Genomic DNA, 19,465 nt, shown 5'->3' with positions numbered 1-19,465 from the left:
GTACCATCTTCATCCTACGCCTCCCATGGATGGATAAACCTTAGGTCATCCACTTGAGGGAAATTTGTTATTGTCCTACAAAACTCTGCGCTTGGAGGCCCAACATGAATCTACAAGAAGAAGGTTGCATAGTAGACATCAAGCTCTTTTCTAGCGTTGTTTCCGGGGAGGTTAGTGGTTGAAAGTATATCTTTAGATCTTGCAATTGAATCTTTTAGTTTCTTGTTTTATCACTAGTTTAGTATATAAAAGAAAACTAAAAAATGGAACAAAGGTTGCCTCATATGCTTCATCTTTTTAATGTCTTTCGTAAAAACGATGGAAAGGAAAATTGTGCTCAAGTGTTAGAAGAAGAAGTCTATGAAATGCTTGGCACTAAATTTTTGAATGATGAGCATGATTGCAATGTTGTTAGTATGAATTCTTTGAATATCCATGATGCTAATGATATGCAAAGCCACAAGCTTGGGGATGCTATGTTTTATGAGAATGACATGCTTGAGAATTTATTTGCTGCAATTAATGTTTTTTCCAAGCTTGGGCATGCTATGTTTAGTGAAGAGGATATTTTTAGTCCCCCAAGTTTTGATGTGCAAATTTATCATGATAATAGCATGCCTCCTATTTACAATGATTATATTGATGAAAGTGGGTTTGGAAGTGTGTCAACTTTAGGTAGTAATGATCCCACTATTTTGGATGATGTTGTATCTTATTATAATGATAAAAGTGGATTTGGATAGGTCATGACTTTATTTAGTAATGATTCTAATATTTTGGAAGCGGTTTCAATTGACTATGATGAGAACAAAGTTGCTACTTATGATGATTATTGTGAGGATACTTATGTTATAAAAATTAGTGATAATTATTGTCATAATTTTGAATATCCTTTTATTGAACATTACACTTCCAATGTGGAAACAATTTGTAGTATTTAAGTTTCATATGATGCTCCCACTACTATTCATGAGAATAAATTTGTTTATGTGGAGAGTAGTAAAACTTCTATGCATATAGATCGTGAAAAGAATGCTTTATGTGGTGGTTATATTGTTGAATTCATTCATGATGCTACTAAAAATTATTATGAGGGAGGAATATATGCTTGTAGGAATTGCAATAATATCAAGTTTCCTCTCTATGTGTTGAAAATCTTGAAGTTATGCTTGTTTTGCCTTCCTATGCTAGTCGATTCTTGCTCCCATAAATTGTTTGCTCACAAAATCCCTATGCATCGGAAGTGGGTTAGACTTAAATATTCTGGTCATATGCTTCATGATGCTCCCGTTATGTTTTAATTCTTATCTTTCACGTGAGCATCATTGAAATCATCATGCCTATTTAGAAAGGCATTAAAGAAAAGCGCTTGTTGGGAGACAACCCAATATGTATACTTACTGTTTTTGTGTGTTCACATGATAAAGCTACTGTAGTAATCACTTTCAATAAAGTGCGTAAAGCCTTTGGGATAGTGTGGATGATAGTTGACTTGATTCTGTGCAAAACAGAAAATTTTGCACCCAGTCCAGTGAATTTCTAAAATTCACTGGAACGTGATTTTTCTCTGAATATTTTACACAAGATTGATATACAAATTGTCGAAATTTTCCTATTTTTTCCGAATTTTTGGAGTTACAGAAGTATATGAAGTTTCCAGATTACTGTAGACTGTTCTGTTTTAAACAGATTCTATTTCCTATGTGTTGTTTGCTTATTTTGATGAATCTATGAGTAGTATCGGAGGGTATGAACCATGGAGAAGTTGGAATACAGTAGATATAACGCTCGTATGAATTTAGAATTAGTTCACAACAGTACCTAAGTGGTGATTTATTTTCTTATACTAACAGAGCTTATAAGATTTTCTGTTGAGTTTTGTGTTATGAAGTTTTCAAGTTTTGGGTAAAGTTTCTATGGATTACGGAATAAGGAGTGGCAAGAGCCTAAGCTGGGGGATGCCCAAGGCACCCCAAGGTAATATTCAAGTAATATCCAAGCAACTAATCTTGGGAATGCCCCGGATGGCATCCCCTCCTTCGTCTTCGTTCATCGATAACCTTACTTGAGGCTATATTTTTATTCACCACATGATATGTGTTTTGCTTGGAGCGTCATTTTCTTTTGTTTATATTTTCTTGCTGTTATTCAGAGACATTTTTCTATCTTTTAGTTCAATAAAAATGTCAAGTATAGCCTTTACCATGTTTATTTTGCAAGTCTATATGTTGTTGTTTGAAAACAGAAAGTTTGCCATTATGTTTTGAATATTGGTGAATAGTTAGAACATGACAAAATCTTGAAATTTTTACACAGTGAGCAACAACAAATTTTGTACAGTGTGGTAATTTTTAAGATTTTTTGGAGTTAGGGAAGTATGATTCCTCATCATTCTTTACAGACTGTTCTATTTAGACAGATTGCTGTTATGTTTGCATTGTTTGCATATGTTTGGTTGTTTAATGATTCTATTTGAGGATAGGAGTATTAAAATGCAAGGGAATTAGTACGCAATATCAAATAATAATTTTAGTGATTTGCTACAGTAGATAATGATAAGGTTTTGCATTGATTTATAATAACTTATCTCACGAGTTCTTGTTGAGTTTTGCGTGGATGAAGTTTTTAAGATTTAGGGAAACCGTAATATAAAAGGAATTAAGGAGACACAAAATCTCAAGCTTGGGGATGCACAAGGCATCCCAAAATAATATTTCAAGAAGTCTCAAGCATCTAAGCTTGGGGATGCCCCGGTTGGCACCCCACCTTTCTTCTTCAACAACTATCAGTCGGTTTTGGTCGAGCCTAAGTTTTTTGCTTTTTCACATGATATGTGATATCCTTGCAATTTTATGTTATTTTGTTTTGCTTGCTGTTTGAATAATATCCCAGGATATGAAATTCTTAAATGTTAGAGAGTCTTCACATAGTTACATAATTATTCGACTAAAAAATGATCTTCACTTATATCTTTTGGAGTAGTTTGTCATTTCCTCTAGTGCTTCACTTATATCTTTTTAGAGCACAGCGGGGGTTTTATTTTGAAGAAATTGATGAACAATCATGCTTCACTTATTTTTTTGAGAGTCTTAAACAGCATGGTAATTTGCTTAGGTTATGAATTTAGTCCTAATATGATGGGCATCCAAGAGGGATATAATAAAAACTTTCATATAAAGTGCATTGAATACTATGAGAAGTTTGATTCCTTGTGATTGTTTTGAGATATGAGGATGGCGATATTAGAGTCATGCTAGTGAGTAATTGTGGATTGTAGAAATACTTGTGTTGTGGTTTGTGATTCCCGTAGCATGCAGGTTTGGTGAACCATTATGTAATGAAGTTGGAGCATGATTTATTTATTGATTGTCTTCCTTATGAGTGGTGGTCGGGGACGAGCGATGGTCCTTTCCTACCAATCTATCCCCCTAGGAGCATGCACGTAGTACTTTGTTTTGGTAGCTAATAGACTTTTGCAATAAGTATGTGAGTTCTTTATGACTAATGTTGAGTCCATTGATTATACGCACTCTCACCCATCCACCATTGCTAGCCTCTCTAGTACCACGCAACTTTCACCGGTACCATACACCCACCATGTACCTTCCTCAAAACAGCCACCATACCTACCTATTATGGCATTTCCATAGCCATTCTGAGATATATTGCCATGCAACTTCCATCGTTCCGTTTATTATGACACGCTTCATCATTATCATATTGCTTTGCATGATTGACATAGTATTTGTGGCAAAGCCACTTTTGATAATCTTCATACATGTCACTCTTGAGTCATTGTATATCCCGGTACACCTCCAGAGGCATTCATATAAATTCATATTTTGTTCTAAGTATCGAGTTGTAATTCTTGAGTTGTAAGTAATAAAGATGTCATGATCATCATTATTAGAACATTGTCCCATGTGAGGAAATCAACAAAAAGAGAGGCCAAAGAAGGCAATAAAAAAGAGAGGCCAAAGAAGCCAATCAAAAAAAATAGAAAGACAGAAGGGGCAATGTTGTTATCCTTTTTCCACACTTGTTCTTCAAAGTAACACTATGATCTTCATGATAGAGAGTCTCCTATGTTGTCACTTTCATATACTAGTGGGACTTTTTTATTATAAAACTTGGCTTGTATATTTCAATGATGGGCTTCCTCAAATTGCCCTAGGTCTTCGTGAGCAAGCGGGTTAGATGCACACCCACTTAGTTTCTTTGAGCTTTCATAAACTTATAGATCTAGTGCATCCGTTGCATGGCAATCCCTACTCACTCACATTGATATCTATTGATGGGCATCTCCATAGCCTGTTGATACGCCTAGTTGATGTGAGACTATCTCCTTCATTTTGTCTTCTCCACAACCACCATATTCTATTCCACCTATAGTGCTATATCCATGGCTCACACTCATGTATTGCGTGAAAGTTGAAAAGGTTTGAGAACATCAATAGTATGAAACAATTGCTTGGCTTGTCATCAGGGTTGTACATGATTTGAATATTTTGTGTGATGAAGATGGAGCATAGCCAGATTATATGATTTTGTAGGGATAACTTTCTTTGGCCATGTTATTTTGAGAAGACATGATTGCCTTATTAGTATGCTTGAAGTATTATTGTTTTTATGTCAATATTAAACTTTTGTTTTGAATCTTATGGATCTGAATATTCTTGCCACAATAGAGAAGATTACAATGATAAATATGCTAGGTAGCATTCCACATAAAAAATTCTGTTTTTATCATTTACCTACTCAAGGACGAGCAGGAATTAAGCTTGGGGATGCTTGATACGTCTCCAACGTATCTATAATTTTTTATTGTTCCATGCTATTATATTGTCCATGTTGGATGTTTTATATGCATTTATATGCTATTTTATATTATTTTTGGGACTAACCTACTAGAGACCAGTGCTAGTTTCTGTTTTTCCTTGTTTTTGAGTTTTGCAGAAAAGGAATATCAAATGGAGTCCAAATGAGCTAAAAATTTATGATGATTTTTGATGGACCAGAAGAAGCCCGTGAAGCACAAGAGTTGGGCCAGGAGAGTCCTGAGTCAATGACAAGGGTGGAGGACGCACCAACCCCCCTAGGGCGCGCCCCCTGCCTTGTCGCTGACTCGTGGACCCCCTGACATGAAACCGATGCCAAAAATTCCTATAAATCCAGAACCCCCCCAGCAAGAAACCTAGATCAGGAGTTCCATCGCCGCAAGCCTCTGAGTTCATGAAAAACCAATCTAAGCCCGTTCTGGCACCCTGCCGGAGGGGAAATCATCACCGGAGGCCATCTTCATCATCCCGTGGTCTCCATGACAAGGAGGGAGTGGTTCACTCTTGGGGCTGAGGCTATGTACTGAAGGAAATATGCCCCAGAGGCAATAATGAAAGTTCTTATTTTATATTTCCTTATATCATGATAAATTTTTATTATTCATGCTAGAATTGTATTAACCGAAAACTTGATACATGTGCGAATACATAGACAAAACACCGTGTCCCTAGTATGCCTCTACTTGACTAGCTCGTTGATCAAAGATGGTTAAGTTTCCTAGCCATGGACATGTGTTGTCATTTGATGAATTGGATCACATCATTAGGAGAATGATGTGATGGACAAGACCCATCCCTTAGCTTAGCATAATGACCGTTCAGTTTTATTGCTACTGCTTTCTTCATGTCAAAAATATATTCCTCCAACTATGAGATTATGCAACTCCCGGACACCAGAGGAATGCCATGTGTGCTATCAAACGTCACAACGTAACTGGGTGATTATAAAGATGCTCTACAAGTATATCCGTAGGTGTTTGTTGGGTTGGCATAGATCGAGATTAGGATTTTTCACTTCGAGTATCGGAGAGGTATCTGTGGGCCCGCTTGGTAATGCAGATCATATGAAGACTTACAAGCAATGTGAATAATGAGTTAGTTACGGGATGATGCACTACAGAATGAGTAAAGAGACTTGCCAGTAACGAGATTGAACTAGGTATGAAGATACCGACGATCGAATCTCGGGCAAGTAACATACCGATGACAAAGGGAATAACGTATGTTGACATTGCGGTTCGACCGATAAAGATCTTCGTAGAATATGTGGGAACCAATATGAGCATCCAAGTTCCACTATTGGTTATTGACCGGAGAGGTGTCTCGGTCATGTCTACATAGTTCTCGAACCCATAGGGTCCGCACGCTTAAAGTTTGATGACGATATGTATATATGAGTTATGTGTTTTGGTGACCGAAGGTTGTTCGGAGTCCCAGATGAGATCATGTACATGACGAGGAGTCTCGAAATGGTTGAGAGGTAAAGATTGATATATTGGAAGGTTATATACGGTCACATGAATGGTTCCGGAAAGGTTTGGGAATTTTTCGGAGTACCAGGAGGTTACCGGAACCCCCCAGGAAAGTTAATGGGCCTCATGGGCCATACTGGAGAGGAGGAGGCAGGCCACAAGAGGTGGCGCCCCCCATGGCAGTCCAAATTGGACAAGGGTGGGAGGCGTGGCCCCCCTTTCCTTCTCCCTCTCCCCCTCTGTTCCCTTTCCCCTCTTCATTGGAAGGAAGGGGGAGCCGACTAGGACTAGTAGTCCTAGTGGGACTCCCCCCACTTGGCGCGCCCCTAGGGCCGGCCGGCCTCCCCTCTCCTCCTTTATATACGGGGGCATGGGGGCACCCCATAGGCACATCAATTGTCTTAGCCGTGTGTGGTGCCCCCTCCACCGTTTACTCCTCCAATCATATTGTCGTAGTGCTTAGGCGAAACTCTACGCGGATCACTTCACCAACACCGACATCACGCCGTCGTACTGACGGAACTCATCGACTCCTTCATGCCTCTACTGGATCAAGAGTTCGAGGGACGTCATCGAGCTGAACGTGTGCAGACTCGGAGGTGTCGTACATTCGATACTTGATCGGCTGATTCGAGAAGATGTTCGACTACATCAACCGCGTTAAGTTAACGCTTCTGCCTTAAGTCTACGAGGATACGTGGACACACTCTCCCCCTCCCGTTGCCATGAATCTCCTAGATAGATCTTGCGTGAACGTAGGAATTTTTTTGAAATTGCATGCTACGTTTCCCAACATGTATCAGTAGCTATGTTGTGTTTGATCTCTCTCTCTCTCTCTCTCTCTCTCTCGTGTTCTTGTTTTGGCACGATCTTGATGTACCGCGAGCTTTGTTACTACAGTTGGATCTTATGGTGTTCTTCCCTCTACCTTCTTGTGATGAATTGATTCTTTCTCTTTGAGGTTTCATTATGTTCGATTGAGTATTATATTTAACAACACTTGATGCATGTCTTGCGATGGGATATCTGTGGTGACAATGGGATGTTCTATTGATTCACTTGATGTATGTTTTGGCACTCAACTCGTGGATTCCCGAGGTGACATTGGGGTAATCTATGCATAGGGTTTGATGCATGTTTTCGTCCTACGTTCTCTGATAAGAACTTTGGAGTGATTCTTCGTTGCATGTTGAGGGATTGTTATATGATCTAATCATGTTATCATTGTTGAGAGAACTTGCACTAGTGAAAGTATGAACCCTAGGACTTGTTTCCAAGCACTGCAATATCGTTTTCGCTCACATTTACCACTTGCTACCTTCTTCTTTTTATACTTTCAGATTACAAAAACCCATATCTACCATCCATATTATGCTTGTATCACCATCTCTTCGCAGAACTGGTGCACCTATAGAATTTACCATTGTATTGGGTGTGTTGGGGACACAAGAGACTCTTTGTTATTGGGTTGTAGGGTTGTTTGAGAGAGACCATCTTCATCCTACGCCTCCCACGGATTGATAAACCTAAGGTCATCCACTTGAGGGAAATTTGCTACTGTCCTACAAAACTCTGCGCTTGGAGGCCAACACGAGTCTACAAGAAGAATGTTGCGTAGTAGCATCAGCGGTTCACGAGATCGTTCATCGATGGTTTGAGGGACTCCAATACTATCTATGTTGACACGTTCTTATTCCACTGCAACTCGGTGACGGTAAAGATCGTGATCCCAACCCGTTATGCATCTTCATATTAATCTTGGGTGATCGTAGGCGCGAAATTTATTGTTTTCTCCTATGTTTCCCAGCACAAGCTTAGAAGACTTTGCAAGTTTTTGCTCATTAGTATGAAACAAAGAACAAAAAGACACATTTAGTTACCATATATGATTTTCAGATGCAAAAAGATCATGAATTACATAAAACACACAAACCAAGATCACAAAAAAATAATAAATAGGATGCGTAGACAGAATTTGCCATGTGAATGCAACAAAAGATACCATCTAGTACAACACAAGTTATCAGCAGTAATAAATTTAGATGGGTGAGTTACCAGGGAGAGACACCATAAGTTACCATGTGATGGAAAAAAGTTACCATCATAAACACAACATATGTTACTGGTGAATAAAAAATTCAGATGTGTAGTACATGAGTTACCGGGGTGTACTATCATAAGTTACCATGTAACTCCAAGTCAAATAACCAAAAGGAGCTACAGTTACCATAATACCTACAAACAAAACACATAAATAAATAGCATACCTCACCACTACAGTTTGGGGGGGGGACATGCACATGCATGAATTTCCCAAGACCTTGTAAACCGCCAAACAAGAAGAAATCGACGCTAAAGTGGGGTTTCAACTGGCGAGTTGTTGAGAACGCAAATGAGTAAGGAAAAATGTGAAAAACAAATGCATTTGCAGTAAGTGCATGAACTGATCAGAAAATTAAAACAAGTTACCTGTAGTCTCCCATAAGAAATTTCATCCGCTTGGACATCCCTACTAAGCATTTCAGATATCTTCTCCTTCGTCCAAAACTCAATAGAAAAATCACCAACAGGCAATGCGATACCAAGACTAGTAAGATCTATTGCATCAATGTATAGAAGCTGGTAAAAAGGTGAATGTCATCAGAATACACAATAAAAAGCAAATAAAAAGCAGCAGCACTAACATTATAGAAAAGAAGACACCCCTTTGTAATGTTTCCCTTCGACGGTGCCTTATGGAGCTTATCGACAATGAACTTGGACTAGTTGATATCTTTAAATCTATCAATGTTTTGCTGAAGAAACAAGGAAGAAAAGGGACAATAAATTAACATGCTAAATGCATTGCAGTGACCATATAAGCATGATGTAAGTTATCAGCCGCAAGATGTAAAAGTGACCACCATACAAAATGAGCAAGTATGGGAATATATACTTACCAACACACCATACCACCTAGGACTGATATTGTTGGATGCAGTAGGCGCAATGACAGTATTGCCGGCAAGCATAAGCCACATCCGGTTGAACTTCTCATCATGATTGACAGAACTTGTTATAAGCTCAAGGACATTTGTCATCTTCGATATATGTCCAAGATCACCAACCATATCCTAACTCAATATCAGCTTCTGTAGGCAGATTGTAAGGGACATCCTCCCCATCACGGGGGCACACCCATCACACAATGAACCAACTCTTCATTAACAGGGATCCTGCCACGCCCTGGAACAACCACTTCACGAGATTCTGGGTTGTATAACCCAGCAAGCCATTTGCTAAGAAAATTGAACAGGTGGTTGCATTTGATTTCTCGATGGCTTTTGAAGTCCATTTCGTTGATATTATTTTTTCCTATCCTCAGACATATCTTAATAGGCGGTCAAAAGTGAGCTAGGGGAACCCCTGTTCCGAGGTGGAAGGCGCTTCGGCCTGTTCGAAGGAACTCCCTCATGTCCATCACCATCTCCTTTGCGCTTCCTTGCCATCGTACCTCTGCCATGTAAGAAAAAACAAAACATTTAGGGCATGACAAATGGAATAAATGACACCAGTTTAAAGAGCTGAAATAAAAGACACAAGAAGCAATAACTTGGTTCAAAAATTTGTGGTAACTTGTATGCAAGTGCATGGTAATATGAACTTATCCGCCATGATGACTTTCTTAACTAACATTGAATGTTGTTACTGATATCACTGGTACTTAACATTCAAACAACAAGGTAATTCCCACATAATACGCATGTTACAGACAAGCAACAAAATTACATGCCAAATATAATACCCGTGGAAAGAAGATGATCAAGATAACAATAACGGGCATACAAACAACAAACAGGAAAATGGATATTCATGGACCAATAATATATGCATATTGCCATAGCAAAATTTGTCATAGTAACTAAATACATGTACAAAACAAAACATGAAAGTCTTTGTAAAATTCAAATGGAGATTCCGTCAACTACTAACATTAGACAAAGAAAAATTAACAAGCAATAAGCCATTGAAAATTGAAAATAAGTGAGGAATTCGATGGTAACTACTAACACATACAATGGTAATTTCAAGCAATAAGCCATGGTAAATATCAAGCATAATGCTATATCCCACGCAACTAGCGTGGGATTTCAAGGTAACCAATAACAAAAATACAGTGGTAACGACAATCATATTTACCTGGTAAAAAAATAAAGCACGACGCCAGATCTGAAGGATGAGAAAAAGCATGAAGTTTCATGGTAACCATTAACAAAATCCAGTGGTAATTTCAAGCAACATGCCCTGGTAGATAAGCATTATGCAAAGATTTTTGTTCCAATAGGAATTATATTAGAACCTTGCCCAATACCTCATGACACATCTTCAACCGAAACACGTCGGGGAGGGGATTGGGGGATAGATTTCAATTCCACATACAAAAATTCACTAGTCAGTAGGAACTAACTAGTCCAGAATCCCAAAACAAACCTCATAGGAATGTGGAAATCCAGGAGCCAAATAATAAATACATGCACACACACACAACAAAAACCTAATCACACTGTCAGATTATTGCAGTCCATACAAAATCTCAAAAAATCAACTACCTCATAGACGATAAATCCACATGCATACAAAATCTCAAAAAATCAACTACCTCATAGACGATAAATCCACATGCAAAATCTGAACAAACTCCATGCACAAACACAACACAGACATGCACATATGGATTGCCGTATCAGAATGAACATAATTAAAAGAACCACCCACCACAGACAAATCAGGGATGAACTACAAGGGCTTTTAGACCCCTTTTTGTGCAAACAAAATCACTACCACCCCCACCCCCACCCCCCGTCTAATCAGGACTGAAGTTTGGAGGGTTGGACCATCTCCACCTCTAACTACACCGCCACCCCGCCACATACGTAATCGGGACTAAAATTATGGCGGGTCGAACCATCTCCGCCACTAACTACACGACCACCCAGCTGCCGACCCAATACGGCACGAAGCCAACACATCTGAAGATCCCTCTGCTACAAAAGCAGTCACAAATCAAACTCGCCCCTCCCCACTTATACTCGTGAATCACTTATGAACAGGCACGTGGGAGGGGAATTTGAGATTGCTGACAAAAACTCACCAGCTAAAACAAGCACGCCACCGGCCGCAGATGCACCCCCGCACTCCCTGCCTCTCTTCGCGGTCGTAGGATGAACTACCCTTGATCCGTCCTCTCAATTTGCCCTAGAAGAAGAGATAAGGAGAGGGTAGGCAGAGCAATGGCAAAGTGGGAGCATGATTATCGAAACTCGAACCAACCAATGCCTGAAATGAATGCGTCTAGGTGCGAGGGTGGACACGTGGAGATCATGCGGAAGATTGGCGACACAAATGGTGTGGCTGGTCCCATCTGTAAGATAGACACGCAGGGGAACGACTATCTCGCGCTGGGGGATCGCCAGGAAGTTAACGCGAGCGTGAGTAGCACCGTCCAATCGAAGATGGATGACATCGAGATCGTCCAGATATGTTACAATTTTCCAAACATTTGGAAAATACAAATTTGGATTAATTAATGCAACTCTACTTAAACTTCGTACAGAGTTGCGTCAATTAATTTAGATCGAAGGGAGTAAGTTTTTTTCGAATTAGATATAATAGACATATTTTAGTGTGTTTTTCACTCATCTTAGATTGTATATGTCTCATATTGAAATATCCAAATCATCTTATATTTGTGAATGAAGGTAGTATATGTTTCGTAGCCGACGACCGTGCCATTCGTGGAGAAGACCGGAAGAGAATGGACGCCAAGAACCTCATCTACTGTCAACAGGGATCAAAAGCCATGTGAATAATCTGGGGCTAGATGGGGAGAAGCATGCGAAAGGTAGTAGATGGGATCAGTAAAGAAAAATGAGGTGAAGGGATATGAGGGCATCTCCAACATCGACTCGTAAATTTTCGCATGCACTCGTCCGCGAATAGGGGACCAGTATGTGAACACGGATGCGGGAGCTAGTCATCCAATGCCATCTTCATACATTCGGCCTCATTTTTTTACAAATCCGCACGCTCAAATAACCGCATATATAGTTTATAACATTATTCAAGAATTCTCCCAATTAATCAATTAACTGGCTAGTTAATCGCTACTCTTCAGATGGCAGAATCAAATAACACCTATTCATCTTGTTAACTTGTCAGGCCGATTATAAGCTCCTGGCCCATTAAGTAGTTGGCAAACAAAGCCCAATTTTTTGGACCGTAAACCCTCTGAGCCCTTTTCCGCTCCTCAATAGCTAGTCTATTAGTATAGAACAAGATAAATGCATTTTTTCTGCAAGAGGCAGAGCAGAGAAGAAAAAAATGCATTTATTCCGCGAGAGGCACATAACTGCTTCTTGTGGAGGCATAGTTTTGCTTCCGTGAGAGGCACAATACGAAAACTGTGCCTCTCGAAAAATAAAAATAAAAGTGGGGAAGAATCATGCTTCCTGGTCAGTTTATTTTCTTCCAGTTTTTTCTGACTTTTTTGTCAAAAAAATTCGGCAAAACCTATTGTATGGGATCTACTTTCAAAAATCATGACGCGAGAAATCCAACGGTCAAAATGGTTCGTAATTTGGACGCACAGTTTAAGAGATAAAACATTTTAAATAAACAAATCTACGAAAAAAGATAAACTCTCAGGTTGCGACAAGCGGCACATATGGGGAGATGAGGATGACCTTTGTAAGGCATTTCCTTGTTTACTTGAAAAGTACAGACCGATTGGGTTACATGGAAAGTATACTTGTTTGTTACGACACCAAACTAGTATTAGCAATCGACCCATACAAAATACATTGGTTGCACTGCATCAACTTTACATTTAGTACCACCTTGAATGTGTACTAATAAACAACATATGGGTAACTCTATAAATACTACTAATAGCTAGCCATCATTTTTACTTTGATGCAACTTCCTGCACAAGAAACATGGTAGTGTAAAAAAACTCTTATGTTTTGTTGGGTTGTAACCGAGGGCCAAATCAAATTTTCTGTTTTAAAAGAAGATCGATTCCTTAAATTTGGAGGAACCAATTGGTATGTACTTTTCAAGACACTGAAATTCTTATTAACCTGTAGAACTGAACCGATACATAATCCTTTCATTTCTGTTTAGTTTGAAGTCAAATTTTATAAAGTTTGATCAATTTTCTATGAATAAATATTAATATTCACAACGTGATCAATATTATTAGAAGCATTATGAAATTAATTTTCATACTATATAACTTCAGTATTATAGATGTTGGTATTTTTTAATGGACTATGCTAAAGAATTTAGTAAATAGAACTCAACAATCTTAATCTCATTAATAACCCATCTCTAATGAAAAATGCATGCAATACTGCGTTACTTATGGAGCACATGTGAATGCAGCCCTTTGGCACATGCATATAAACTAATAAAAAATAGGGTGATGTCACCAAAAAAATTTCTCTTTATTTTGAAACTTTAAAATGTTTTGCAGCTCAGACAGTCGCTCCAGTTCAAAAACTGCTTTTGCATAAAAAAAAATTGTTGTGACGAGACCTTCAAAAGTAGATCCCGTGTTGGAATGTTTCAGTGATTTTTTTGGATAATAAGTTACTAGGCATGTGCTTCGTAAGTTATCACGTCCGTGACACATAAGTTACCAAGTTATTTTCATAGAAATTACCGGCCATGAAAAATGGTATTCCAACCTTTCTCCCCACATGCATATGGATGCATCTACTATAATACAAAACACCGATGTCATCTTAGATTCTCTCTATTTTGAAACTTCAAAATATTTTGTGGCTCAAACCGTCGCTCTGACCAAAAAGCAATTTTCGTACAAAAGATTCACCGTGACGAGATCTTCTAAACTAGATCCATGTTGCTATGTTTCAAAAACTTTTTTCACATAAAAAGTTACCATGCATGTTCTACTTAACTTATCATGCGAGTTGATAAGTTATCATGATGTTTACACATAAATTACCGGGGCATAAAAAATGGTTCCTTCGACCTTCTCCCACACGCACATTCATGTATGCCCTAGAGAACGAAAAATGCTAATGTCAAGGAAGATTCCACCAAAATTAAAAAAAAAGTTTGTAACTCAAATCGTCGCTCCGATACAAAATTTATTTTCACATAAAAATGCTTTGCGATTTGAAACTATATCTCATCTTGGTATGTTCCGACGACTTTATTTTCGAACTAAAATCTGTACTACGTTGGTCATCACCTCCGGTGTATGCATATTACTCATTGCTATTTGTGAACTGCGTTTAGATTTTCCCGAAGAGGAGGGGATGCTGCAGTGCAGTAGATAGAAGTATTTCCCACAATTATGAAACCAAGGTTATCAATCTAGTAGGAGAATTAAGAAACACTATATAAACAACACCTGCATACAAACAACAAATACTTGCAATGCAACGCGTAGAGGGGTTGTCAATCCCTAAATGGTCAAGAGAAAGATTAAATTGTATAGATTTTGCTAAATAGATCTAACAAAAATAGAAAATAAATTAAATTAAAGAAAATGGCAGGAAGGTATTTTTGATTTCAATATATGATAGAAAATAGGCCTGGGTGCCATAATTTTCAGTAGAGACTTCTCTCGAGAAAATAGTATACGGTGGATAAACAAATTACTGTTGGGCATTGATAGAAAAGCAAATAGTTATGACGATATCCAAATCAATGGTCATGTATATAGGCTTCACGTCCAAGATTAGTAGACTGAAACGATTCTGCATCTACTACTAGTGCTCCACACATTGATCGCTATCCAGCATGCATCTAGTGTATTAAGTTCATGAAAAACGGAGTAATGATTTAAGCAAGATAACATGATGTAGACAAGATAAACTCACATATGAAATATATGTCATCTTGTTACCCTTAATACCAACGAGACATGCATGTCATGTCTCTTTCTGTCATTGAGATTGAGCATCACAAGATCGAACACATCACAACGCACCTCTTCCCATGGAAAGATAAATCAATCTAATTGGCCAAACCAAACCAATAAATTGGAGAAGAAATACGAGGCTATAAAAATCATGCATAAAAGAGTTCAGAGAAAACTCAAATAATATTCATGAATAGATCTGATCATAAACTCACAATTCACCGGATCCCAACAAATGCACCATAAAAATATAGATCAAATAGATCTCCAAGAACGTCGAGGAGAACATTTTGTTGAAGGTTAAAAAGAGAGAAGAAGCCATCTAACTACTAACTATGGACCTGTAGGTCTATGGTAAACTAGTCATGCATCATCGAAGGGGCAGCAAGGATGATGAAGAACCCCTGCGTGATCGGTACCCCCACGACAGAGTGCCGATAAAGGACTCTAGATTGGATCTCGTGGTTCTAGAACTTGTGACAGCGAAAAAAGTATTTCATGGACCCCCTAGGAGTTTGGGGATTTTAGAGTATTTATAGAGGCGGAGGTAGGTCAAAATGATGCCCGTGGGCCCCACTACCCACCAGGGCGCGTCGGGGGCCTCTGGCATGCCCTGGTGCCTAGTGGGCCCCCTTTCATCTTCTGGTTAAAATCTCCAAAAAGTTTCATGGCATTTGGTCTTTGTTCGGTACTGATATTCTGCAAAGTAAAAAAACAAGCAAGAAACAATAACTGGCACTGGGCACTAAGTTAATAGGTTAGTCCCAAAAATGATATAACCTTGCTATTAAATATAATAGCATGGAACAATCAAAATCATAGATATGTTGGAGACGTATCAAGCATCACCAAGCTTAATTCCTGCTCGTTCTTGAGTAGGTAAATGATAAAAACAGAATTTTTGATGTGGAATGCTACCTACCATATTCATCATATATTCTTTTCTTTGTAGTATGGACATTTGGACTTTGAATGATTCAAGGCAATAGTCTAATATTTGACATAGAAACATCAATACCCAAGCATATGAACAAGCAACTTTGTCTTTCAAAATACCAACACTAAAGGAAGTTATCCCTAGCCCAGTATGCTCAATCATTGATCCATTCATGAAACACACTCAAATATTAACTATATCCAATACACAAGTATGACAATGGTGTTCTCTAGTTGGTGCTTTATAAGAGAAGATGGAGACTCAAATTTTAAATAAAAATTGCATAAAATTAAATAGATAGGCCCTTCGCAGAGGGAAGCAGAGATTTGTAGAGGTGCGAGAGCTCAAAACTTAAATTGAGAGATAAAATTATTTTGAGAGGCATGCTTTTCGTGTCAACGTTTTAAGAGGCATGCTTTTCCTGTCAATGAAAATGACCGAGAATTCCCAATATCTTCCATGCTAGATAAATCATAGGTGGTTCCCAAACAGAAAGTAAAGTTTATTTCCTTTCCACCATTATCACACAATCTATGGCTAGTCGTATCCATGGGTGCCTTCCCTACCAAAATTTCCAAGGAATTTATTATTGACAACATATAAGTATATTTTTCATTTTGGGACTGGGAATCCCTATTACCTGCCACACTCTTGTGCAATGACAAGTGAACAAACACCCATATTGAGAATAACATATCTAGCATGGAAAATATTGGCCACCCCCTGTCGCTTCATAAGTGGTACGGGCACACAAAACGGAAATTCATTTTGAGAATTAGAGTTGGCACATACAAATTTACCTGGAACGACATGGATATACCGCATATAGGTAAGGTATGGTGGACTTATTTGGCACAACTTTGGAGGAGTTGGTTGCACAAACAGTATTTCCACTTAGTACAAGTGAAGGCTAGCAAATAGATTGAGAAGCGACCAACCAAAAAACAAAAAATGGTCATAAACGAGCATTGAATATAATTAACATTGAATAATGCATCACAAGTAGGGTATAACTTCGTTGCATAACTATTGACTTTATGTGCATGCATAGGGAATCACAAACCTTAACACCAATATTCTTACTAAAGCATAATTACTCATCAACATGACACACACATCACTATCTCCATATGCAAAACTATTGCAAGGAATCAAGTTTATAATATCCAATGATCTTCATGAAAGTTTTTATTATATCTCTCTTGAATGTCTATCACTTTGGGACCAAGTTCATATCTCATGCAAATTACCGTTACTATTCTTTAACTCTCAAAAATATGTAAGTGAAGCACGAGAGCATACATATTTCTTCAAAAAAAATCAACTTTCAAAGTAATATAAGTGAAGCATGACAACATATTTCTTTAAATTTACTAACTCTCAAAATAATATAAGTAAAGCATGAGAGTTTATTTCTTTAAAATTTACTAAATCTCAAAATAATATAAGTGAAGCATGATAGTTTATTTTTTAAAACATAACCACCACCGTGCTCAAAAAGATATAAGTGAAGTACTAGAGGAGCTGCCTAGCTCAAAAGGTTTAAGTGAAGCACATGGAGTATTCTAGCAAATCATAATATGTGTGTGGCTCTTTAAAACAAGTGTGTTTAGTAAGGATGATTGTGACAAACTAAAAATTAAAACAAGCAAAGACTCATAATACAAGATGCTCCAAGAAAAACTCATGATATGTGACGAATAAAAATATAGCTCCAAGTAAAATTACTGATGGTCGTTAGAAGAAAGAGGGGATGCCTTCTGGGGCATCCCCAAGCTTAGTTGCTTGGGAGTCCTTGAATATTACCTTTGGGTACCTCGGTCATCCCCAAGCTTAGGCTCTTGCCACTCCTTATTCCTTCATCCATCGTGATCTCACCCAAAACTTGAAAACTTCAATCACACAAAACTTAACAAAAACCTTCATGATATCCTTTAGTAGAATAAAGCAAATCACTACTTTAAGTACTATTGCAAACCCATTCTTATTTTGTTATCGCATTATACCTACTATATTCTAAATTTACCATGGCTTATACCCACCCGATAGAATCCATAGATTCATGAAAATAAGCACACAATGCAACAAAAACAGAATCTGTCAAAAACAGAATAGTCTGTAGTAATCTGAACTTTGACCATACTTTTGTAACTCAAAAAATTCTGAACAATTAGGACAACGTGGGAAATTTGTATATCAATGATGTGTAAAATATCCAGAGCAACAGCATGCTTGTGTGAATTTATAAAATTTCAGAACTGAGCACAAAAGCTTAGGTTTTTCAACAAAATCAAGTCAACTATCACCCAAACCATCCTAAAGGCTTTACTTGGCACAAATACTACTTAAAATGCTAAAAGACAATAATAGCAGTAACATGATTGTGTAAACACATTAAAATGAAAAAGAAAAATATTGGGTAGTCTCCCAACAAGCGCTTTCTTTATAGCCATTAAAATAGGCTTGAAATTTTATTGATGCTCACAAAAAAGATAATAGTTGAAACACAAATAGAGAATCATGTAGCATGTCAAAAACACATTTAACTCTAACATACTTCCAATGTGTAGGCATTTTATAGGTAAACAAGTTGTCAAGATAAGAATTATCTATATGCATGGGAGAAGAATAAAACATTGACAATCTCAACATAACAAGAGGTAATTTAGTAACATGAAGATTTCTACAACCATATTTTCCTCTCTCATAATAATTACATGTAGGATTGTAATCAAATTCGACAATATAGCATATAAAATTTTCTCTTCATGATCCACATGCATAAAAGTCTTATAATCTTCCAAGGTAATGGGATTAACATCAACTAAAGTCATGACCTCTCCAAACCTAATTTTACCAAAATTTTCATGAGACTAAACACTCTCCAAATATGTGGGACTATTTTTACCTCAAATTGATGCTCTTCCAAATCCACTTTCAATATTATTGCAAACATTATTATCACTAACATATTTATCATGAGGCTTAATAAATTTTCAAGATCATAAGAAGAATCACCCCAAACATGATCATTGCAATAAGTAGTGGACATGGCAAAATAAGCATCCCCAAGCTTAGGGTTTTTCATATTATTAGCACAATTGACATTAATAGAATTTATAATAACATCATTACATTCATGTTTTTCATTCAAGGAGCTATCGTGAATCACTTTATAAATTTCTTATTTTAACATTTCATCACAATTTTCAGATTCTGTATTATCTCTAGTTGCTACATTGTAAGAGCTGTGCTCCCTCTGTAATCCCTAAACCTCCCCCCTTTC

This window comes from Triticum aestivum, chromosome 4B, assembly GCF_018294505.1.
Source record: "Triticum aestivum cultivar Chinese Spring chromosome 4B, IWGSC CS RefSeq v2.1, whole genome shotgun sequence".
Classification (NCBI taxonomy): domain Eukaryota; kingdom Viridiplantae; phylum Streptophyta; class Magnoliopsida; order Poales; family Poaceae; genus Triticum; species Triticum aestivum.
Note: the sequence above shows the minus strand (reverse complement) of the source record.